Here is a 26,442-nt window from a genome sequence, read left to right as displayed (position 1 = left end):
ACAGTAATAAAAGCAGTTATATCTGTGACTTTCTAACCTTATTTTCCCAAGAAACTTTTGCTTCTCTCTCCCTAATCTTATTCTCAATTTTGGTTGATATTCTATGGAACACAATATGGAGAACACTGTTATGAGCCATGTTGAAAATTTTGAGGAGGGCATCAAGTCAATATACTTTGTGTGTTTCAAAAATCTATTTTAGTTGTCATATTAAGTTGAGAATTTGGTAAGAGTGGAAGCCTGAAACCAGTTAGCAGGCTATTGTACCAGTCCATAAAGGGGATTATGAGTTCCTGAGTAAAGCAGTGTAAGTAGAGGAAAGGGAAGAGAATGGATTTGAGAGATTTTTAAAAGACAGCATGAGAGGATTTATGGATAATGAAATAGTAAAGAGTTATACATGAACAGGTAATAAAGTCCAGATTACTGCAGAGAATAATAGGAGATTTTTAAATGGGAATACTTACATGGCCACTTGAGATAATAATAGTCTTGTGAAAGATGCTTTATTTTGAAATGGAGAAAGACAGATGCCTATTAGTAGTGATCAAAGTCTATTGATGTGAAAGAGTGAAAATGCAAAGGAAATATTTTAGCTTAAAATGAAATTATTTCCCTTATAAGAATATCTTGTTGTAATATAGATTATTAAGAAAAGTATGATTTTTGACATAAATGTGTTTTATAAATGTCTCAGGAACATATATATTTTCGCAGTGGGGTAGTACACTGGGATGAGATTGAGAGAATTGCGTAAACTCTCAGCCTGAACAAAGAAGATATGGCAGAATTGCAATCTGAGAAATAGCCAGTAATGTACTAGGATCCAGAAGATGAAGACTTGATGTATGTCTGCAGCACCCGTGAGTGTGGTAGAGAATGAAGAAGCACGTCCTTATTGGTAAGTTTCATTTTTTAGCACCGTAATGGACTATATTTAGTCCAATATTGTAGCAATTGAAGGACAAAGGATTCATGAATCTCAAAATTTTATTCTTCTTTGCTCTCCCATTTCTTTTATTAGTTTTTTTCTTAGCATCAAATTATTTCAGTCTGGGTGTCATTACCAAACATTTTCATCAATCTTGATGACAATAAAATGTTTCTACAACAATAATGTGCTTAGAATTTTAGAGATGAGTAATTATTGCAAGAATACATTGTTTCATAATTATTGTAATGGGCATAATAAAGTAAAACTAACCATTTAGTATGTGGTGAGTATGCCTTTGAGTGATTTTTGCATGCATTATGATATAGAATGCAGAAATATTTATATGTAACAGTTAAAATAATATCAGATTAAATAAAGATTTCCACTTCAAATACTATAACAGTATCATAAACCTTAGACTATAAGCAAAATTTAGATTAATATTAAGTGTAAAATATCTGACTCCAATCAAATATAAAAAATTAAGCAAACAGACATGATGGTATGAAGATATTGGATAAGAATGAATGTTCTAATATGACTATATTTGTCTGTCTAATGAATACATGGCAATGTGTAGCAATGTGTGTGAAATCTCGAGTGTTCTATTCCATTTTTCTTTTTTACTTTTTTGTTGATCATAAGGAGAAACAGACAGTTCTTCTTTAAAGAAGTATAGGCCCATCTGCTTCTCATTTTGACTTTCTTTAGTCTTGGAAGTTTTAAGCTAATTTTCAGACCATTTATAAAGCTGATCTAAAAGAACTTTAATTTTTAAACTTGGCACTGAAAAAGACAGCTAAAAATCCTGATTTCAATTTTTTTATTTTAGTTAAAGTATCTGATATTGCATCATCAAGTTGTTTATTTCTCAACTGAAACTAAAATTGGCTTTAGAGCTCTTCAGCATCATAAATACATCGCTTCTCGGCCTTTTGGCTAAGATCAAGTGTAGCATCATAAATACAATAGAAAATAGCAGATAAAAATAAAAATAATGTATTCTGATTAATATATCAATAAAATGTTAAGTTGCATCTATTTACATGGATTCCTTAATAATGATGTGAACCTCATTTTTCCTCCAATTAAACATTACGATCTCTTATAAATAGATTCCATGTATCTCTGATTATAAAGTCACTTATTTATGCATATATATTCTTCTAATTTTTTTTTTTTACTAACTGGTCATTCAGGAGATAAGAAGTATCTACCAACAAAAAAGTATTAAATTAATTTTCTTTATGCTGAGGAATTAGGCTGTTGAAAAACTAAAATTTCCATTATTAATTTAATAAATATGCTCAAGATCTGTAGTTAAATGTGTCGAAAAGGACAGTTATAAATGACATTAAAGAAACAGAATCCATATTTTGATTTGTGCCATGCACTGTCATGCACTGTTTATAGAATTTAAGCATGTTACTTTCATTTGAGATTGTGAGATTCTGTAGGAGAGGCTTTAAAGAGTATCTGTAAAAAGTGAGATTTTAATTATTTTGTGTTTGGTTTAACAAAAGAAAAGCAGAAAACAGAATAACCAGCAGAACCCATTTTCTTACCTACTCCATCAACTGAATTGAGGGTCATTTGGTCAATAAGTAAAACAAAAAACAAAACAAAACAAAAAAACATTTTCCATGGTTCACAGCATCAGAGACTTTGATGACTGTAATATATTTCAGAGTAAGCACTTGTGAGTACTGGTCACTGTCACCAACATTTCTTTGCAGAAGTTTCCTTCCCTGCTCCATGACTTGGTTCACACTGTATTTTGGTGATAGAGTTTGGATGTGCTGTCCCCCCAAAACTCATGCAGAAATCTGATCCCCAATGTGGCAGTGCTGGAAGGTGTTTGAGTTGTGGGGGCAGATCCCTCATGAACGGATTAATGCTCTCCCTGGGGGAGGAAGGGTAGTGAGTGAGATCTCGCTCTATTAGTTCCTGCCAGAGCTGGTTGTTTAAAAAGACCCTGGCACCTCCCCTTTCTCTCTCTCTTGCTTCCTCTCGCCATGTGATCTGCTTGTACCCGCTGACTGCCTGCCATTTTCTGCCATGAGTAGAAGCAGCCTGAGGTCCGTGACATATGCAACTGTCCCAGAATCATAAGCCAAATAAAACTCTTTTCCTTATGAATTACCCAGTCTCTGGTATTTCTGTTACAGCAACACAAAACAGACTAATACAATTGGGAAATGGAGTCAAAAACATGCAGTAGAGAAAATGCTTGTGCATTGGTTGTGAAAAGGAAATAAATCTGAATTCACTGGACTTGTGTGATCTGCAGGTACAGTATTCCTGCAGATTTTCCATAACCATAAAGTGAAGAGATTTGTATTCTAAAATCATTCAGAGACTCTTAGTGCTCTAATAGTATATGAAAGAGATGTGTTTCCTCATCATTAAACTTCTTAATATGAGCAGGTAGTAAGTGTATCAGTCTTGTTTTTCAGATATTCCCAGAAATACTGGGAAGGGAAAACATGTGTGAGTACATTTAAATAAAATAAATCATTTCATAAATGATTCCTTGGATTACGCTTCACTTACACAATATATTGATATATTCCCAGATAGGGTTCTGTCATTACATGTTTGGTCCACTGGTAGATAAAGCAAATTGGATTCTTCCAATCAATTTGGACCTATGTTATTTATAGTCACCAATACAAGGAAATCAGGTCATCTGTATTTATTTCTTATAGAATACCATCTTTCATTGACTATTTGTAGATCTGAAAACCATTTATATAAATGAAAACTATAAACACGACTTAATTATCTGATTGGTACATTGCTGTTCTTAATTTTACAGTGGTGGGAACTTGACTGGAATGGGTTGAACACTCTCTACTTACCAAGCAGCCAGAAAAAGGTTTGGTTGACCTTCAGACAAGCTGCCCAAGATGGAGCTCCTTAAAGGGTCATGATAAACGTGCTATTAGGAGTTACAAAGGATCTGGCCATAGTCCCTATAGTACTAGCTGCTCAGTAATTTCTCATAAAGTCCTAGGCCAGGTACAATTTGTAGTGTGCCTGGGATAGCATTGGTGGATTCTGTAATACTTTGTGTTGTGAATATTCTTGAAATAATGACACCAGATGTGGTAGGCAGAATAATTCCTCACTCCCTCCCCCACCCAACATAGTAATAATATGTTAGCTACATGGCAAAATGAAATTAAGGTTGCAGTTGGAATTAAGGTTGCTGATTATTTTACCTTAACATAGGGGAATTACTCTGGATTATCTGGGTAAATCCAATGTAATTATCAGGATCCTTAAAAGTGAAAGAGAAAATTGGAACCAGAGAGATAATAGCATGAGAATGACTTGACCTGATGTTGCCGACATTGAAGACAGAGGAAGGGGGCTGTTAGCTGGCTAAGGAAAGGAGGTGGCCTTTAGAAGCTGGAAAAAGTACAAGATACCAGTACTTGTCTATTGGAGTGAATCTCATGACACACAGTTGTGTGAGGAAACTCCATCCATCAGAATGACATGTACTTGCTTCTTCATGCTTCTCAGCAAGCACAAGTATAGTGTTACAAAGAACTATATTGGAAATTTCCTAGCCTGTAGGACTCATTTTGAGGCTGTTATTCACTGCTGATGTTGTCTCTGGTCCTTGTTTTATCTCCAAATCTTCACATTTTGAGAAATGAATTATAGTAGTACATGTTCAATTCCGTGCTAATTTTATTAAAGTATTGTAGAGACCAATATGTCGGAGCTAGCAAAGTTGTGCCGGACACTAGGGCTCCTATCATCTAATCTGAGAGCAAGCAGAATAAGTACCCTTCCTATGCATGTTTCATTCCTCTGAAGGAGTTCTGGCAGGGGATGGTTTAAGACTGGCAACTAATGGTAACACTTATATGGTGATCATGAAATCTGTCTTTAATTTCTGCTCTCTTGTATTTTGTGAATGGGAGAATGATGAGGTTTTTTTTTTTTTTTATCTAATAGGATTTAAGCATGTTGTCACTTGAAGGTTTTGTGAAACTAAATATATTCACAAGACAATTTTAGTTTTGAGTTTGGCTTCACACTCCTGAATATAAGAACTAGTTCTCTTGTCTAGTCTTCCTATTCCTGAAATCCAAAGGAATTTAACACATTACAAATTAGAAACATCATATAACTTTATAAATTACCTGTAACGAGCATATAAGTACATAGTAAACATTAGGGTCCATGGCTCGTTAACACACTGAATATTACAAGGAAATTTATTTCATAATGGCAAAGGCTGAAATTAAAATGTCCCACATTATTCTATGAATGACAAAATATAGCACATTTATTATAATATAATGAATATTACTATATTAAAACACATCTTTTGAAAGGCATTCTTCAGTTTTTGTGAAGCATTTAAAATTTTTAGGAACACTGGAGAATGTTAAAATATAGTCCTCTAATACAGAAAGAGCGCATTACATTACAGTTTTTTGGAGGGGAGAACATAGTATGGGATGTAAATCAACATATTGAGTTTAAAAGGATTAATTTAAGAATTTCATCATTTTCCATTTTTGTAGAAATGAACACCCTAATGTAACAGTAGTAAACCCTATCATGTTAATTATTATAACAATTAAAGAGAATAAGTCATTTTTATTTTCTTTTATGGTTGAGGAAATCAAGGTTCATAGAGTTTAAATTTCACAATATCACATGGCTTGAGCATATTAAATTTTGAATTCTGAAGACTACCAGCCATCTTCCACTTTAATAGAAACTATGGTGAGACAAAATGAAAGGCCAGAAAATGGTGTCAATAAAATTTAATGGTGTCAGTAATATCTAATGCCTCCAGTCTGTTCTTCCAGGTAAAATATGCAATATTAAAAGTCTTCCAATTCTCACTACTGCAATTGCCTCTTTAAAAATATTACTAATCAGTGTACTACTTACCCCACTCCTATCCTCTGACATTTCTACCACTCCCAAATATCAGAATACATGCGTATGAACATTTGTGTGATTTTCCCCAACTCTGAAAATATCTTTATAGAAATTAACAATTTCCTTTTGAGCAAAAATTTTATTTTATGATTCTGCAATTGGCTTTGTTCTATTTTCTGAACTCTAAGCTTTCTGCTTGTTTCTAGAATGACCTATTCCAGGAAATTTTGAGTTAAGACCATGATGGGCTTAAGGAATGGCCTTCTGTTTTGTAGCCACTCCATGAAGTCTTCTTGGGGCCTGCCAACCCCTGGACAACAGAAAATCCTCATACATAAATCTGGTTTAAAGGGGCTTCCAATGAGTTCTTCTGTTTTATTAGCAGGTACAGCGTAAGACAGGGATGAATATTAGAATCTCTAGGAGCTCACATGATTGCCTATCTGTACTTATTTTCTGAAAGAGCCTCGAACAGCTACAAACAAGGAAAAGCATATGTATACTGAGACTACACAGAGTAAAGTCTCAAAATCTGAAGCCTCTTGGAAACAAATGACGCCCTAAATTAAGATAATTTATGAAAAATTATAAGTCTACAGAATTTTTCATGTAGGCCAGTCAGGGAGTAGAAACTCTTGAGATACATGGAGGTAATCTAATAAATATATTCCAGTTGATTTTAGAGAGAAAATATGCAAATAGGATTTTCGTTCTTAATTTACTGTTCCCCCTCCTGTCCCCCTGCCACATACACACTCTAAGTCCTATTTAAAAAAATAAATTAAACATTTATGGGTAATGAAGTACAGGCTATGGGACAGAATCAAAGAATATTTGTGAAGATGCATCTGTAAAATCAATAGGGTTTAGAATTTTTTCCATCAGTAATTTTAATCTCATGTTTATATTTTTTTCATGTATTTGAGACTGTTTGATGTCTCCTCAATATTAAAATTTGTTCATTTACATCTTGAATCATACTAATACATAAAGCCCATAGTGGATTAAGAAATTGGCAGGAAAAGTGATAAAAAAATATAACCTAAATTCTTGAAATGTAAGTCACATTGTTATTTTATCCTTAAGTTCTCATTTCTAAGTAATATTTATGAATAACATGAGCAAGGTTTTAGATGGAACAAACTTATTTAACAATTAAAATATTTCACCATTTAGATTTTAATTAGAAGAAAACTTACATTTTTAGTACTCTCAGATTAAGAAAAAATATCAATTTTCAGATTTTGGCTTCTACCTTTGTGGTGATAAAATATAATTTATATAAGTTCTTATTAGAGAAAGCTGGATATTGGATACAGGAGATATCTCTGTACTATTTTTTCAAATTCCTGTTTGTCGATAATTATCTCAAAATAATAAGTTACAGAAAAAGACAGAAAGAAAATGTAAATTAATTTAAAGTGACAGAATCCAGATCAGTGTTGGCCTGAGTTGGTGAGGGAGGAAAGATAGGAAGGGACAGGAGAGAGAGATTACGATTTTTGGAGATACATTTTCACTTCAAGTTCTTATATTCTCTAAAATTTCCAGAATGTTTTTCTTTTAGTGAAATCAAAGATACCAACAAGCTATACTGTTAAATTTATAAAAGGTCTGTTATGTTTGCTACATCTCAGATTGTGGGCAAATCTCTAAAGGAAAGGGGCATAATTCTCATTTAATTTTCTCCTCTTTCCTTCTCTCTCCCAGATGGCTTCTCACTCTCTTGCTGTGGCTTCTTTTTTAAAATTAATGTGATCAACAAAGCCACAGCAATTCTGGGCTGTTTCATTTGGAGTGGGTGGATCCTGAAAAAATACTTGAAGAGAGCTAAGCCAGCAGAAACTGAGGGGAACCATGAGGTGGAACCCAGAGGTAAATCATTCTGCAAACATGAAAATGTTTCTAAAAATGGCACAGGTTTCTCATATCCAGACTAATGTCATCAGTCCATGCTGTTCTTTTAGGGCAAGCTAAACAGAGGCAATCTCTGACAACATACTTAGCCACGATAATAGGTGCCTCTTTCTTGTGCAATACCCATTCCCTCTCCTTCATGGTAATAGCATTCTGAATTTATTTTGTGGAATGACCACACCTTCATTTCTAGCAATGTAATTTGGATAGGACTGAAGTTCCCTCAGTACCAGGAGCAACCTTGTAGAGTTTTAAACAATCCATAATAAGCTTTCCCTGGGCCACAGCAATTGGTTCAAAAATGGGCTTGTATACAACTTGAGCCAAAGATACTTATGACAAAAGTACAGGTATTTCAGGGAATAGACAATAATGACCTAGAAGATACCTTCCTGTACTTACATTGTCAGGCAGGTGTGGAGAAGGTTTGGAAGCTCATTTAGGTCAGGCTCACATGATGGTGGTAGCAGAAGAGTGGTAGGCAAGCAAACCTTACTAATAGGAGACTAAACTTATAACTTAGTGGATATTCAAATAAAATGACACTTTTTAAAAGAGAATATCCTGGGAGACCAACCTTACTGACAACTTTCCATTCCTCCTGATGGCAGGGGAAAAAAACAAGGTTCAGTGGTGATCAATGACCAAGAAATTTAAAAATTTACAGTGTTTCACATATGAGTTACTTTGCATTCTGATATGTCCCTCTATATGAAAGGGACTGTCTGGGATTAATGATTACTAAGAATCTGTGTGCTTTATATAGCTGCTCCATGGGCTAATTACTAATTACTAACCCTAGACTAGAATTAGGGATCCAAATCATCTAAGGCCAGAGTTATGATAGCATAAGGGCAAGAACGTGCAAGGCAAGTACAAGATAATCAGCAGGTAGAGGAAAAGGAGAGGCATGGAAGCTACTCTACGGCTCTCAGTAACATCCAAGATCACAAGCAATAAATACTAAAGCTTAGGAAATTATGTGCGTATATATGTATGTACAAGAAAGCATATTTAAGTATGTATATGCATGTATATTCTTGCTATTGCTTTAGATTTTTTCCTCTGGAAAGGGTTGGAGCAGCGAAGTAAACTAGTTTGTCAGAGGCTATTAAAGTTAAGCGAGACTTGAAGGTTAGAAGTGGAGATGATTGAGTGTTATCAGATTTTGAATATATGAGAGTACTTTGAAGATTGTGGAAATATAGAATTAAAGGATAATACTAATCTTTACACAAACTTTTTGAAGTACCTTCATATATTGAAAATTGAACCAATGGGTTGTGCTGAATGGATTTGCTGTGTGGGAAATCAGAAATGACTTTCAAATTTTGAACTGGCAACTTGGCAGGTACTGTTTTCATTAACTAAAATGAGAAAGATGATGCTTAAGAGTTAGGGTCTGAAATGCTAAGTCTGGGAGTCTAAGGGAAGGTTGAGTGGCAGATCTATAGGTGAATATGAAGTTTTGGGGCTATGACAGCACTAGAGATTGAAAAATATATTGATAGTTTAGTGATGAGGGCCAAAACTGAACCCTGTAATCTTCCAATATTTAGAGGTCAATCAGAGAAAGAAAGTCCAGCAAAAAAGCTAAGAGATTCATTTCATTTTACCAAGTTTCTCATTGCAATAAAAATTTACATAAAAGTCGTAAAATAGTCTTCAATCAGGTAGTTTCATCTTAGTGTCTATTGTTATGTCTTGTGCTCCTGACTCCACCATCCAATCACAGATCACTCCTGAAAAGGTAAAAACAGGTGAAAAGGTTTCTAGAGAGCGATGTCAACTCTGCCCTATCTGTTTTTTAGAGAGGATACATATAAAATAAAAAGAGGTAGTAAAACTGCAAACGAGCACAGAGAGAGGAGTTTATCTAGATAGTAAAGAATTAATGATCAAGGATAGTGGGAGAAAAATATAACAACTTTGCAGATTGGATGTAGGAGAGTGTCTGGAAGTTTAGTGAAAATCTCTAGAACGCCATCAAGTAGTTAAAATTGAAGAAAAATGGAAAAGTGATTTTGAGAAATGCTTCTTTGGGTAATAGATTAAATAATCTTTTCTAAAATCCTTCAAGAGATACCAATAAAGACAGAAAGTCCTCTTTGAATTAGATATTGCTTCACGTCTATGCATGCGTGAAAGTGACTCAGTACAGAAGCTCAACACCTCAGGCTGATAGAGTTTTTCAGGGTTTCATTGAATTCACCCATTATGAAAACCAAGATTATAACCAGCACCACCACCACCACCCCCAAAATACCTGTGCTTCTATGTTTCCCGTCCTGGTGAAAATCATTAACATCTGCCAGAGCAATAAACTTTATTTTAATCCTTGACCCTTCCGTCTAGAGCCTAATCATTTATTTAATTATCTTATCCTATGGATTCTATTTCTCAAACTTCTTTCCAATTCATCCACCTTCTGTCATCCCCGTGACTTCTGGACTCTTATCCAGGTCACCAGCCCCTCAGGCCTTCAGTAACACACAACTTTTAAATGCTCGTGTTCCCCTTCTTTCTATCTTGGCCCCCAATCCATTCTTTACATTGAAGTCAATTGTTAACATCATACGTGTCTGATGATGGTATGCTATTGCTTCTAAAAACTTCAGTGACTTCTTCCTGTCACTTGGAAGGAGCCAGTAGTCCTCTCATTTTAGTGCCTTTCTTATCTCGGAAGCCTCATAACTCACTACTTCACACCTCAGATACTTAATTCTTGACATATCAAGCATGAGTTTTTCTTCAGCTTGACCTGCTCTCTCTAGACTGTGAAACTTTGTCCTACAATTGTAAGACATGCCTTCAGTTCTCACCACCCTATATCTGGTCTCTTCTTGGTTTGCTCCGACTCATCTTCCCGCTTACCACTTAAGCTTCACTTCTTTCAGGTAAACATCCGTTGTCCCCTTCCCTCAAGTCGCATTTAAATGTCGTGTTTCTGCGTTCTGTGAGCTCCCCTATTTCCTGTGTGTTAGAGCTTATTAGAATATATTGTAGTGGTATTGTTTATCTTCTTCACCAGACTGAAAGCTCCGTAAGAAAACAGACCATGTATTTCTTATTTATCATTGTAAACAAACAAACATAAACCACAGGAAGAAAAAAAAAAAAACATTACTAATATCTCATAAACATTCAATAAATGTTTGTTGATGTAAAATTAAACTTTACGTATTCTGTCTTTCTGTGCAATAGTCAATATGCTGAATGTTAAGTAAAATGAATCTATCACTTTCTTACTACCTTGGGATTGGTTGAGAAAGTGACTATCTTATATTATCTCATTGGTGTATCTCAGAACATTAAACAGCTAAGCTAACTTTTAGGTGCTAGATAAATACATATGTTATACTGTACACAGTAGGCACTAAATAACAATTGCTCCCAAAAGAATGACACAAAAGAACATTTTTTCCCCATTGATTCATTATCAGGAACACAAGAGTCATTTGAAGCAATTTTATACAAACAAATAATATTCTTAAATAATTTCGAAGAATATAGTGCTGGGTTTTTTTGTTTGTTTGTTTGTTTGTTTTTTCCAGCAAAGTTACACTTGTCAGCTCTGGACTTCTGTTATTCTGACACTTCTAATAATTTACTAAGAGAACAAATGGACTATAATAATTATAATGTAATTTTTATAGTTGATATCATACTTTTCCCTAGCAGACAGTTACAGTATCAACTGACTTCTAAATAAATTATATTGTTCAAATAGAATTTACATTTTAGAATTGTGAGCACAACCTCAGTATCAAGTATAAGTTTATGTCATATTTTGACGTTATAAACTTCTGAATTCCATTTTCTTTCATTTGAATTTGACTGCCTGGAATGTCAGATGCTAAGTTATTTGCTTTTCCTTGTTACATATGAAAAAATAATCACAAAGTGGAATGAAGATAATCACTGCCTTTATTAATATTCTTAAAAATGGAAATATAAAGCCGACATGGAAAACTAGAAAATAAGACATATTTTGATGGTTGATTTCAAGTTTTTAAGTTTTATTGAAGTCTGATACACATACATATACATATATGAGTTTAATTAACATTCACAGTTAATTTTCACATATTTTACATAACTGTGTGAAAGGCATTAAGATCACAAAACAGAACATTACTATTACTAGTACAATGTAAAATCCTACCCTCCCATGACATTTGGTAGTCACTGACCCTCTCCCCCAAAGTTAACCACTATTCTGACTTTAAATACAATAGAGTTGTTTTTGAACTTTGCATAAATCAGATCATTAGTGCATTCTCTTTTGTCTCAGCTTTTTCACTCAAAATTATATGAATGAGACTCATCCCTATTGTTGCATGCTCTTAGAGATTTACTGCTGTTGCTGCATATAGTATTCCATCATTTGCATATAGTGCAATTTTTTTTTTCATTTTACCCTTAATAAACATTAGAGGAATTTCTAGTTTTTGGCTGTTATAAATAGTTCTACTATGAACATATATGTATTTCTTTTAGGTATATACCTCAGTGTGGAATATCTGGGTCACAGAATATGTGTATAGTTAACTTTATTATACACAGTTAAACATTTTCCAAAGAGATTGTATCAATTTGCTCACCTACAAGCAGTGCGTAAGAGTTCTGGTTTCTCCACATCTTTGTTAACACTTACTATTACATTATTACTATTATAAGTATTATTATTTAAACTTAAGTCATTCCGCAAAGTGTAGTGAAAATGGGATGCACTATAGTTCTAATTTGCATTTATCTGATGATTAATAAGGTTAATAAAGCACCTTTTTACATCTTTACTACCTACTTAGGTATCCTGTTTGTAAAGTATCTGTTCAAATTTTCCATGTTTTTTTAAATTAGCTTTAATATCCTTTTCATATAGATTTATAGAAGTTCTTTATTCTTAGCTAGATAAATGTATTGAAATTTTTTCCAACCTGTAAGTCTCCTTTATTTTTTATGTTTTTGCTATCTCAATGGTGTATTTTGATGGATGGAATTTCTTAAGTTAAAAACAGAACCATTTGATAGAGTTTTTAGCATTATGGTTAGAAAATTAACACTAATTTTTGTAAGCGACACTTTAAATTTAAATATTTTGAAAGCTACTTTTTAAAAAGTAACAAGCATTTGAACTCCAAGGCCTATTTTTTACCCTGGCTCTTATATATGACATGACCTTAGACAAGACAGTTAATTTCTCCTTCTCTCAATTTTCTCATTGCAAGATAGGGACTAAGAAAATAATACCTGATTCTTGGACTGAATGAAAGTATAAAATAAGATTAATGATAAAATTTATTTATATACTGCAGAGCACAATGTAAATATAAGATAATTATAAAGAGAACTATGTGATTTCCCACCATAGACACAATAGATTGTATGGACCCAAATTTATGCCATAACTTTCATTCAATGTTAAGCTTACAGTATCTCTAATACTACTTATTGTAAAGAAATCCCTTGAACCACAATATTTTAGTTCTTTTCTTACTTAAATTTTACTTTAGTTTTATGGTTCTTATTTGGAAATCACCACTTAAAAGTGTATATCCTGGGGCACATCAATTTATATATCACCAACAGGCACATCAATTCATATATCACTAATATGTATACTATAAAACAATTCAACCATGAACTATTATTATTTTAAAGTAATAATATTTTCAAATACTTTAATACAATATATGTGGATCCATCAAATTTGCCTGTCAGTTAAATTTTTGCCCATTCAATTAACATTTATTGAGAATCTAAGTTGTTATCAGTCAGAATACACTGAGTAATGCTTCATAAAAAATAATTCCAACCTTTTAGTAGCATAAAACATCAAAGTTATCTTTATCCACAAAGCTAAGTGTTGGTTTTTAAGAGAGATAAGCAAAATCAACAAACCTTTATCTAGACTGACTAAGAAAAAAAGGAGAAAAGAGGCAAATAAACAAAAGCAGGAATGAGAGGGAGACATTATAACTGATACCACAGAACGACAAAAGATGATAAGAGATTATTATGAATAGTTCTATGCCAACAAATTGGATAACCTAGAAGAAATGCATAAATTCCTAGACACATACAACGTGCTAAGACTGAATCATAAAGAAAAAAAAAAACTGAACAGATTAATAATGAGTAAAAAGATTTTATAATTAATAAAGTTTTCCAGCAAAGAAAAGCCCAGAATCTGTTGACTTCACAGATGAAGTAAAAAGAATGAACACCAATCCTTCACAAACTCTTCCAAATAACTGAAGAGAAGGGAACATGTCCAAACTCTTTTTACAAGGCCAGCATTACTGTGATACTAAAGCCAGATAAGGAAACTACGAGAAAGAGCTATCATAGGCCAATTTCCTTGATGAATATATATAAAAATCCTCAACAAAATACTTAATACTACAAACCAAATTCAACAACACATTAAAAGGATCATTCACCATAATCAAGTGGGATTTATCCCTGTGATACAAGAATGGTTCTACTTATGCAAATCAATATATGGAATACATCACATTAAAAGAATAAAGATCAAAAAACATATGATCATCTCATTAGATGCAGAAAAAACATTTGACAAAATTTAACATTCCTTTATGATAACAACTGTCAACAAATTAGGTGTAGAAGAATGTATCTCAGCACAATAAATGCCATATATAAAAATCCCACAGCTAACAGTATAAACTCAACAGTGAAAAATTCCCTTTCTTTTATGATTCAGAATAAGCAGGATGTCCATTCTTGCCACTTCTATTTAACAAAGTATTTCTCCTGCCTAATTGCTCTGGCAGAGAAATTAGGCAAGAGAAATAAAAGGCACCCAAATAGGAAAAGAAAAAGTGAAATTGTTTCTGTCTGTTGATGACATGATTTTAAATACAGAAAATCCGAAAGAAAGAAAAAGCCTGTTAGAACTAATGAAGGCATACAATAACACTGCAGGATATAAAATCAATACAAAAATAAATAATAGTTTTATACACTAACAACTAAATTTCCAAAAATGAAATCAAGAGAACAGTACCATTTATGACAGTTATAAAAAATGAAATAAAATTCTTAGAAATAAACTTAACAAAGGAAGTGAAAGAACTGAAAACTGAAAACAATAAAACATTAATGAAAGAATTTGAAGAAGTCACAGATGAATGAAAAGATATTCTGCGTTCATGGACTGGAAGAACTAATATTGTTAAAATGTTCATACTGCCTGTAGTGGATTGAATTATGTCCCCTCAAAGCTCACTGAAGATGAATTGTGTCCCCCAAGTTATATGTATTAGAAATTTTGTCTCCTCTGTGACTGTTAAGAGGATGGGAATTTCTATTATGGTAATTGAAAGATGGAGTCTTAAAGAGGTGATTCGATTGTAGGACTGTGCAGTTATGAATAGATTAAAAATGGTGGTCAGGGGCATGGTTCTGAGGGCTTTAAAAGAAGAGGAAAGAAAGTCTTTCTTTCTGCCCTCTCTGCTTCCACTATCTTGCAGTGTGAGACTCCTGTGTCATTGTTGCCACCACCAGATGTGTTTCTTGGACTCTAGAATTTGAAGCCTCAGAAACTATAAGCAATAAATTTTGTTTTCTCTATAAATCATGCAGTTTTGGGCATTTTGGTATAAGCAACAGAAACAGACAAATACACTGCCCAAAGTGATCTAAAGATTCACTGCACTTCCTATCAAAATTCTGTCATTATTTTTGTACCAATAGAAAAAAAAATCTAAAAATTTATATGGAACCACAAAGAAAAAAAACAAATAGCCAAGGCACTCATGAGCAAAAAGAACAAAGCTGGAGGCATCACACTATCTGATTTCAAGCTATAGTACTGCTCCCTTATTCTTGGGAGGTATGCTCCAAGATCCACAGTTGATGTCTGAAACTGCAGATAATACCGAACCCTATATACACTATGTTTTTCCTATAAATATAGTTGTATGATAAAATTTACTTCATAAACTAGACACAGTAAGAAATTAACAATGATAGCCAATAAGAAAATAGAAAAATTACAAAAACAGGCCAGCATCACTACTCTTATGCTTTGGGGCCATTATTAAGTAAAATAAAGGCAACTTGAACACAAGCACTGTTATATTGTGATAGTAGATCTGATAACTGAGGTTACTAAGTGACTAGTGCATAGTGTATACAGCATGGATATGCTAGACAAAGGGAAAATTCACATCCCAGTGGGATGGAGCAGTATGGCACAAAATTTCATTATGCTACTCAGAACTTAAAACTTATGAATTGTTTACTTCTGGAATTTTCTATTTAATATTTTTAGACTGTGGCTTACTATGGGTAACGGAAACTGCAGAAAATGAAACTTGCAAATTAGAGGGAACTACTGTATACTACAAAGCAATAATAATTAAAACAGCATGGTATTGACATAAAAATAGGCACATTGACCAATGGAACAGAATAGACAACCCAGAAATGAATCCACAGATGTACAGTCAATTGATTTTCAACAAAGGCGACAAGAATAACAATGAGTAAAGGACCATCTCTTCAATAAATGGTGTTGGGAAAACTTGATATTCATATGTGGAAGATTGAAACTGGACCTCTATTTCATACCATATACAAAAATCAACACAGAAGGGATTAATGACAAACATAAGCCCTGTAACTGCAAAACTACTAGAGGAAAACATCAGGAAAAAAAGACTTTGGGATGGGCAATTATTTTTTTTAAACTTGGCCTCCAAACCATATGCAACAAAAGCAAAAGTAGAACATCATCTACCCCATCCTCCAGATTTGATGGGATTATACGAAATAAAAATTTTCTGCACAAAAAAGGAAATAATTAACAGAGTAAAGGCACAACATATGTACTGGAAAAAATATTTGCAAGCCATTCGTTGGATAAGGCTTTAATATCCAAAATATATAAGTAACCCAAACAACTCTCTAGAAAGAAAATAAATGATCTGATTTAAAAATGATCAAGGGACCTAAACAGACAGTTCTTCAAATAAGACAAATGGATGGACACCAGATACAAAAAAAAAAAAAAAAAAAGTTCAGTATAACTAATCATTAGGGAAATGAAAATTAAAGTCACAATGAGATATCACTTCATACCTGTCAGATGGCTATTATCAAAAAGATGAAAGATCAGTTTTGGCGAGAATGTGGAGAAAAGGGAGCCCTTGTACACTGTTGGTGAGAATGTAAATTACTTTAGCCATTACAAAAAAACAGTAGGGAGTTTCCTCAAAAAACTGAAAATAGAATTAACATGTGATCCAGCAGTCCACTACTGGGTGTATATCCAAAAAATTGAAATCAGTGTGTTGAAGAGATGTCTATACTCCCATGTTCATTGCAGCAGTATTCACAATGCCAAGTTATGGAATCAGCAAGTGTCCGTCAACAGATGAAGGGATAGAGAAAATGTGATATATGTATTATATCAGTAGAATACTATTCAGCCTTAAAAAAGAAAGAAATTCTGTCATTTGTGACATTAGGGATGGCTGAGTGAAATGAGCCAAGTACAAAAAGACAAAATACTCTGTTATACATGGAAAATAAAAACAAACTCATAGAAGTAGAGATTAGAATGGTGATTACCAGAATCTGGCAGGTGGGGGAGACGATGGTCAAAGGAAAGTCTGAGTTAGGATAAATACGTTTTTTTCTTTTAGATCTTTGGCACAGTGTAGTAAAATATAGTTAATAATCAATTTTACATTTCAAAACCACTGAATAAATTTCACATGTTCTCACCATAAAAACTGTATGGGTTTACTGAAGTGTAAACTGTATGGGTTTCTAGTAAACACAAACATAAAAAAGACATGGCTTGAGTCTGCAGTCACAGACAAACAAACAAAGAAAATACACTCCAGTGAGAGGCAGGCACTGATAGTGGTTACACAAAGGAAAGCATCATAAACTTTGCTTTGTTGAGTCTTGAAAGGCTTCAGAAAAAGGGAAATAATTGAACTGGGACTGGAGGCATAAATAAGAGTTTAACAGAAAAAAATGGCATGGGGATGGATAATTGTTTCAGGCATAAGAAACAACATGATTAAATCATCAGAAGTTTTTACCTTCAACAAGGAATGTTTGTGATTTAGCATAGCTGGAGCACCCATAGCATGCAATAAGAGAAATGGCAAAAAAGAAAGCTGGTAGAAAAATGAGATCATAAAGGGCCTGGTATGCCAAAAAACACAGTATAGATTTTATGTTCATAAAGAGGGCAGAAATGAAAGGTTTTGAAAAGGAGAGAAATGTGATCAAATTTATGTTTTACAAAGAATGCTATGGTACTGCATGAGGAATTGAAAGGTAGCATTAAAATGAAGTCAAGGACACCAGTTAGAGAGGATAAAACCTGAGTAAAATTGTACTGGTGCACATGGATAAAAGGAGAAAAAAAGAGTATATAAGATATCAAGGAATGTTTTGGCTTCTGGCCAGGATAAAAGCAACTAAAGAAATTGACAAAATATATAAAACAATGGATTTCAAGACTTTGGACATCAAAATGCAAAGTACGGTGATCCCTGACAGACAAGATAAAAACAACTGCCTAGGTTACTATTTGGAAATAGTTTTCAGTCTGTGGCATGGAAAGACCAATGAACTTTTTGTGTGGCAGAAATGGAACTGGGAGTATAGGAAGGACAATGCAGCTAGAATCTTCAGGGAAGGTTACTAGAATAGAGAACAGCAGAGATAGAATTAATTTTGGAGATCTGCAGAATTTTCAGCAAAATACTAATCATTGTATATGTGACATGTGATGGAAAATTACTCAAGGTTGAGGAAAGAAGCACAAGAAAAAACTAGAGCATGAAAAATAACTCCTGAACACACCAGTTAGTGTGGAAAATCTCATAATTTACAGGACATTGAGTATAGTACAGGTTCGCCTCAGAAGGGAACAAAATTATTTATAAATTAAACGCTGTTCTACTACTACTTAGCAAAGTTTCAAAACAATACCTCAAAGCATAAAACTTTAAGTAATATAATTATTTACGAAATAAAATTCATGAATAATTATAGAAATACAAAATATTCAGCACCTGACATATTAAACATACAATGTCTAGTATCAAGCAAAAAATTACCAGACATACCAAAAAAAAAAAAAAAAAAAAAACCCAGGAAAATATTACTCAAAATGAGGTAACAAATCAAAACATTGAAACAGATCCATATTTGATACAGATAATAGAATTAGTAGACAAAGACATTTAAACTACTATAACTACATTCCATGTTTTTACAAGCTAGAGGAAAGTTTGAGCATGCTAAGCAGATATGTGGAAGACATTATATATTATATATAGTGAAAGCAGATCAGTGGACACCTGCTGACAGCGGGTAGGTTTAAGCCTGAGAGGAGCAGCAGGATGGGGTTTATGAAATGTCAGGAGAAACTTTTAGGTGATAGACATGTTGATATCTTGACTGTGATAATGGTTTCAGAGGTATATATATATGTACACACACACACACACACTTGTATAAGTATAATTGGCTAAATCATAATCGTTAAATATATAAAGTTTAGTATATGCCAATTATAACTCAATAAACTTTAAAAATATCAAGAAAGGAGACACAGTAAGAATTAGACACTGACTTCAAGGAGACAAATGTGGTTTTATTTCTAAGATTGTCTTGCAACTGTGTAAATGATGTATAGTGAATAATAAGAAACAAGGTTCAGGGGTAAAGAAAGTTTATTGTGCTAGAGGTTATACGGAGCATTCAGAAAGAGATGACTTGTAGGAAGATTGATGACATATTTACAATGCCACAGAATACTGCATTATAAAATGTATTTGGAGGTCAAAACTACAGCCAGCAGAGGACACCAAAGTATTGATGAAGCCATGGTATTTATGAGAATTATGTGAGTCAGCATGAATCAAAGCAAGGATAGATCTCTGAATGGATTCCTATTAAAAGTAAGATTTTTTTTTTTTTTTCTTTTTAGAAAGAGGATTGTCAAGGAATGTAGGAGAACCTTAAAGGGCAACAAGGAGGGACAGATTAAAATAAGGACAAGTCTGAAGATGGAAGAGGCAGCATACTCTCAGGGGATTAAGAAAAGTTAAGAGCACATTTGAAAGGATGACAAACAACAAAAACATAAACCTTTCTCTGAGAATTAAAAAAGCAATGAGTACACACAGGTAAATTTTAGATTTAGGAATAGCAAGTTCAGGCAATTCACACCCGATAGCCTACATAATGTAACTTTACAAGGCAAGATCAAAATCAAGAGGGAAGGATGTTAGTCTACACACAACTTGTATAATAAATACAAAACATGGCACACAATTATATAACACACATTGCTCATTTAATAAAATAAATAAATAATATATATATATACACACACACATATATGTGTATATATACACATATGTACATATACACATACATATGTATAGAGTGCTTTAGGGGGTTGCCTATCTTATAAATTCAAGGTAAATAAAAAATGTTTCCCATCATTTCTCTTGATTTATGAAGAATTTCATTTGCCAAATTAATTAGAAAATGCACAGCAATAAAATTATTCACGAAGTAGTCAACCCACAATTAGGTTTTTCTTGTCACTTGGTTCAGGTTCTTTGACTAAATTTGGATAGTAACTAGAGTCAGACAAGAGCTGTAAAAATGCAGGATGTCTGGAGAAGCTAAGAGAAGACTGGAGAAAGGTAAGATAGTTATATCGGGACATGGCTCATTATTGTCATAGGGAAATACAACTTGCGGATCTAAGACATCAGTAATCAAGTAAATTTCAGAGGTGGGGATTTAACAATTTTGTTCATTAAAATACGTGAAGACTCCCATTTTTATTGAAAATTGCAGTTAGCTGATAAAAGGATAGATGCCTCTTAGGAAGTGTAATTAGTTTTAAATAAAAATAATACATGTGATTAATCTTTGATTCAGTTTTCCCTCTTTTACATTCATATTTGAAATGGGAATGGCTTATTACCTGAATTTCCTAAATAACAATGATTGTTAGTAACCATTCTCTATCATTTTCTTCAAATCATTAAATGTCACAGTTAAGAATTTATGAGTAAAAAACCCAATTGATCCAGGTATCAGTCTTCCTCTTATTATATCATTCTCGTAAGTGCAAATGGTGGCAGGCAATTGGGTCTTTTATTTTTTTCCTGTTTGATATAAAACAATATTGATTTGTTTCTTTATTTCATTATTCTAATGCCAGCCTCTAACTATTGATTTGTGTCAGCGAAGTCTTGGAATGTAGGAAGGAAAAAAATCAGCAAGCTGACTAAAAAAAAAATGCCCATCTAAGATCTAATGATGGCAAAAATACTAAAACCACAACAGAGCAAAACAACAAAAATAGCTAATATCTGAACACTTAACGATTTGCCCAGCACTATGCTTACATCTTTCCACTTAATAATGAAGATATCCTATAAACTGGGTTTTCTGAATAGCCGTAATTTACATATTAGGTTTTTGAGAATCAGAGTAAATAACTGATCTAAGACCACACATTTAGAAAGTAGTGAAGTAAGACTTGAAAACCCAGCTAAACATATACTTTTGAAAACAACACAATACTTCTTTCAGTTTATAAGATCTATCTGCATAGAAAAAATCATTACCCTCATATATAAGCTCCAGCTTGCACACATGCAAATTGACTGTGGATATTTTCACTGCAAGAAGCTTTTTGTTATCAAAGAGCATTCTCTGATAATGATCATTATCCCTTTCCCAGGATCAAATACAGCCAGTGATAAAAAGCTACTTTAAAATTAGAGTAATTTTAAACTTTTACAATATTGCTCTCAGCAGGATTTTATTTCAGGAATCTTATGTAACTTAACCTCTCTAAACCTTATTTTTCATCTGTAAAATGGGGATAATAATATTACTTATCCCTTTTTTGTGAATAATCAGTGAGATAATGCATGAGAAATGATTCACGGAATGACTGAAACATTGTACACCCTGAAAAAAATTGTAACTTTTCTTTTCATTACCATCACCATCACCGCCCCCCCACCATCATCATTATCATCATTAATTAGAATTGTGTAAACTCTTTACAGAACTGTTATGCATGTTTAATACACCAATGCAGCTAATAAATTAACAGGTATCTTATTCTCAAACTTCTTGAATGCACAGGGTGACTCAGATTTTTCTTGCTCTAAAAAATGGCAAAATGGAAAGTATAAATTCACTGTTGTTATTCAATTCTAAAGTATAACTGGAATATAAGACAGATAATTAAATTCATCAACAGACAATTGACTCTTCTGAAGAGATTCCTATTGCCTAAGGGAATAAAAGAAATATTGTTATATTTTTTGATTTAGAGCCATATCGATCAAATTAGAGTTACTTTACAGTGATTTTTATACCTCATTATCAAGCTCCTTGGATTGGTTGATGTCATGTTTATAAAGACTGAATCAGTAAAATCAAGATGTTCTTAGAAAGAAGGATTTTTAATAATCCATCTGCATTGTGGCTGGTATATTAATTACACATGTCCATAGCAACAGAAATCAATGGCGGGAGACCTTACCACCATCGAGCTGGTGGTTCTCAAGTATGAATATTTTCAAATATTATTTTTGACTTTAAGCTGAACCACTGAAAGTGTTACCTTCTGTGTGTGTATATACATACATAGATATTACAAGCAAATATATATATATTATATATATTATATATGTGTATATACCACACATACATATAAATATTGCATATATTTATATACCACAGTTACATATACATAGTTTTTTGTGTGAATATATATGGTTATATATGTGTGTGTATATGCACACACATATATATGTGCTACATATATAAACATTCTCATATCTACATGTCATACCCCACATATCAGGAAACATAACTGGATTGTGACTTTTAATGTTTTGTATTAGAATGTGACCTCATGCCATGTATTTGATTGGATGACTTCAAACCATGCATTTCATAAGCCAAGTACATAAGGGCACATAGCACTAAGCAATGGCGTCCTTTTGTAGCAAGTTCTTTGACTACAGAGATTTTATGAGCTCAAAGGCAAAAACAAAGTAAAATATTGGAAATGGAAATTATCCCTTCAAATAGCAAATTTCAGTCCAAAGAAAAACAATGTATTCTGTTAATTAAAACATATTGGTATTTAGCATCACTTGTGTCGGATGAAAGAAAAACATTTTGAAAGCCCTCATCTATGCATATACTTGCCTAGTTTTCAGATTGGTACAAGTTATTGCTAGACAGAAATCCTATGACTTCCTGACATGTCGCTTAATTGAGGTCAGAAGAAAACAACAGTATTCAATTGTTCAGTTCACATAAAAGGTAGACAAATTTATTAACATATTTCAATGATTTAACTTAAATTCTATCACTACAAGCTGTCTAGTGTCAGAAGTTTTGGATGCAGTAAAAGTTAAATAAATATTTGCTGAGTCACAAGCAATTAAATTTATGAATTCAGCTCCCACTTATGAATGAGGACATGCGGCATTTCTCTTTCTGCATCTGGGTTGAGCTGAATTAATAAATACACAAATAAACAATAAGGAGAGGAGAGGAGAGGAGAGAGAGAAACAGCAATCACAACAATACCCTGAACTCTTAGAGAACAGAACTATGGTTACCATAGCGGAAAGAGGGGCAGGAGGTGGTAAATGAGAAACAGGTTAACAGGCACAAAGAATGATTATGTATTGTAATGATGAATAAGCTAACTATCCTGATTTGACCATCACACACTGTACACAACTATTGGTAGTAACTTTATACCTCACAAATATGTATAATAAAAAATAAAAATAAAAATAAAAAAGCAATTAAATTGTATAAACTTGTTTACAATTATTATTTGACACTTAATTTCTTTGTATTTTAAGATATAACTTTTACTTTCTAAAAATAAAAATAAAGGGAGATACCCAAGTTACAAAATGTAAATTTTTATTAATGTGTTGGGAAATTGCTAGTAGCTTTTATATTAAAAATATTTTAGAGTATCTAAAAAGTGAAAATACACATGCAAAAGTGATGCCTGGGCATTATGTCTGATAATACATGGGCATATGGAAGAGTTTAATTATGATTTGGATATTTGAAATGTCATTTTACCTAAGAGTAAAAATGTGGATGAAATTGCTTATACATTGTTTTATATACTTTTTTCAAAAGTGTTCAAGCCATTTTTTTTTTCTGACCATACCTGAAAACAAATCTGATTTCCTTTCATTTTTTGTGTCTTCTGTATTTAAATCTTTACACATACATGAGACAAAATTAGAATAAGAGATTTGGAGAGGACACTGGACCCTCATCCCTCACTGAGATCTCTCATTACAATAGAGAAGTTCTAGGATGTTATTGCAAGTTTTATCAGTTCCTATGATTTCAATGGCTTTGTACTGATGGGAGATAAAGTATTACTCGTTACAGTTTAGTCAGGGATGGCCAGTGTATTCTCTTGCATTTGCCAACTCTGATCTGATGTAGTGACTGAAACTCCATTGTATTCAGAAGGAATTTAAGGCTCCATCCTGGCTTAGTTTGAATAAGTTTGGATGGATCAGTGTTGAATGCTCTGGGAAGCAGTGGAAAGAGATAGAAGCAATATACACAGCAGGCTATCTTTGGTTTATTCCATGTAGACTTCTCAGAGCTCCTAAATATATTTTTCTAAAATAGAATACAGTCCTAAATCAAAAGAAAGATTATGGACACAACCATCTGTTTATATTATTACTGGTGCATCTTGAATCCTATATATGTTGCATATATATCACTGTAGGAGAAAGTGACAATGAGGATTTAACAATATGGTAGATGAAACATAATTAGCACAATATCTGCACCTAATAAAAACCTCAATAAATATTATTAGCATTTTCATTATACTGATTATGCTACCAACTATTGTGTGTATGTAAGATAATTACACTCACCATTCTCCTGAAAAGTGACTGTATTAAATATCCACACATACATGAATATTTTTGTAAATGAAAATATGAGTTCAAATATGCAAACATTTTTCATGGGTTTAAAAAATATATTTAGTATTATAATGGCAATATCTCTAAAGGGTATTATAATAATAAAAAATAACAACTTTTAGATTCCCTTTATTTTCAAGATTCTGTGATTATTATATTAACCTTATTGTTACAAAATGGAATAAAATAATATTCACATTTTATGGTTCAACAAAATAGTGCAATATAAGTGACCTAATAAGTACCTGAATACTGCTATTGCTATCATTCAAGATCTATTGAATATCGTCAGTTAGCAAGATGCTGTGACTGGAATAGGCGGAGGATCATAGACGTTTATAAATAATTGATTTTTTAAAAAATTCCAATACATTTTGAAGAAAGCCTGGATAAAGTTCTACAGTTATGCACTCAAGTCTCCCCAGTATTCCTAAAAATCTTTATCTATGTATTTCTTAGTTTTTGTGGGGAGACAGCAACATTGAATTGAGAAAGCGTAGAAAGCTAATTGTTATTAAAACTTGATTTGCTAGGAACAGCACGATTAAAGAGGGAAAAATATAAATCTACATTCAAATCTAGGCATGGCTAGTTGCTAACCCTATGACACCAGGCAAAACAATGTTTTTCTGCTCCAATTACCTTACATTTATTAGGATATAATAGAATGTAGTTTATACAGTTATTGTAGGTATGAAATAAAGGTGCATGCATAAGGCTTGAATCATATTAAGCATTCATAACTTATGAAATTCCTTCATGCTTTTCTTTGTATAAATATTCCTATAATTGAATTAGAAATTGTTTTTCTCATCAAATAGGAGGAAGTAGGTAAAGTGAGTTGTCCAAATATCAGTTTTATATATCCAAAAGTTATCTTTTAAAGGGCAAATCAGATCATGCCAATTTCTTATCAAAACTTTACAAAGTCTTCTTAAAATATAGATAAAATATTTTACCATTGATAATATAGTTTAATATTACAAATCCTCTAATTATTTCTTTATACATACCACATATTTTGTATTCCCTGTGTGGCAGACAGCCCTTGGTGGCTACAATGATCCCCACCTCCCCACCCTTTTAAAATCCCTGTCTTTGAGTGTTGGCAGAATTAGTGACTTCCTTCTAACCAGTAGAATATGACAAAGGTGGTGGACTATGTTATGTTAAATAAAGCTCCATCTTGTTAGCACACTCAGACTAAAGTGTTTTTATAGTTGGTGGCTTTGAAAAAGGAAGCTACAATGAATTCTACCATTCCAGGAGAATGATTCCTGCCATCAACCTGAGTAAGCTTGGAAGTGGACCCTTCCCCAATCAAGCACCCAGATAAGAACTTAGCCCTGGTCAAAACCTTTATTGCTGTCTCACAGAGGACCCAAATAAGCTTTTTCAAGATTTCTGACTCACAGAAACTATGAAATAACCAGCTTATGTTGTTTTCATACAGCAAGTTTCTGGTAATTTGTTATACAGCCTAGAGAATTGATATTACTTATTTACCAGCAACACTACCTGTCTTTCTGTTCCTTTAACATACCAGGCTTGTGTGCTTGTCATGCTTCTTTTTTTTTTTTCTTTTTTTTCTTTTTTTGACTGGTAAGGGGATCACAACCCTCGGCACAGCGTGGTCTG

The 26,442-nt window shown here is 33.0% G+C and overlaps 1 pseudogene; it reads left to right on the top strand.

The window, feature by feature from the left end:
• Positions 1 to 1,853: 1,853 nt before the first annotated feature.
• Positions 1,854 to 2,011, top strand: LOC134379417 (U2 spliceosomal RNA; annotated as a pseudogene).
• The last annotated feature ends 24,431 nt before the right edge of the window (positions 2,012 to 26,442 follow it).

This window comes from Cynocephalus volans, chromosome 5, assembly GCF_027409185.1.
Source record: "Cynocephalus volans isolate mCynVol1 chromosome 5, mCynVol1.pri, whole genome shotgun sequence".
NCBI classification, from domain to species: Eukaryota; Metazoa; Chordata; class Mammalia; order Dermoptera; family Cynocephalidae; genus Cynocephalus; species Cynocephalus volans.
This window is presented reverse-complemented; position numbering and strand designations above follow the sequence as displayed.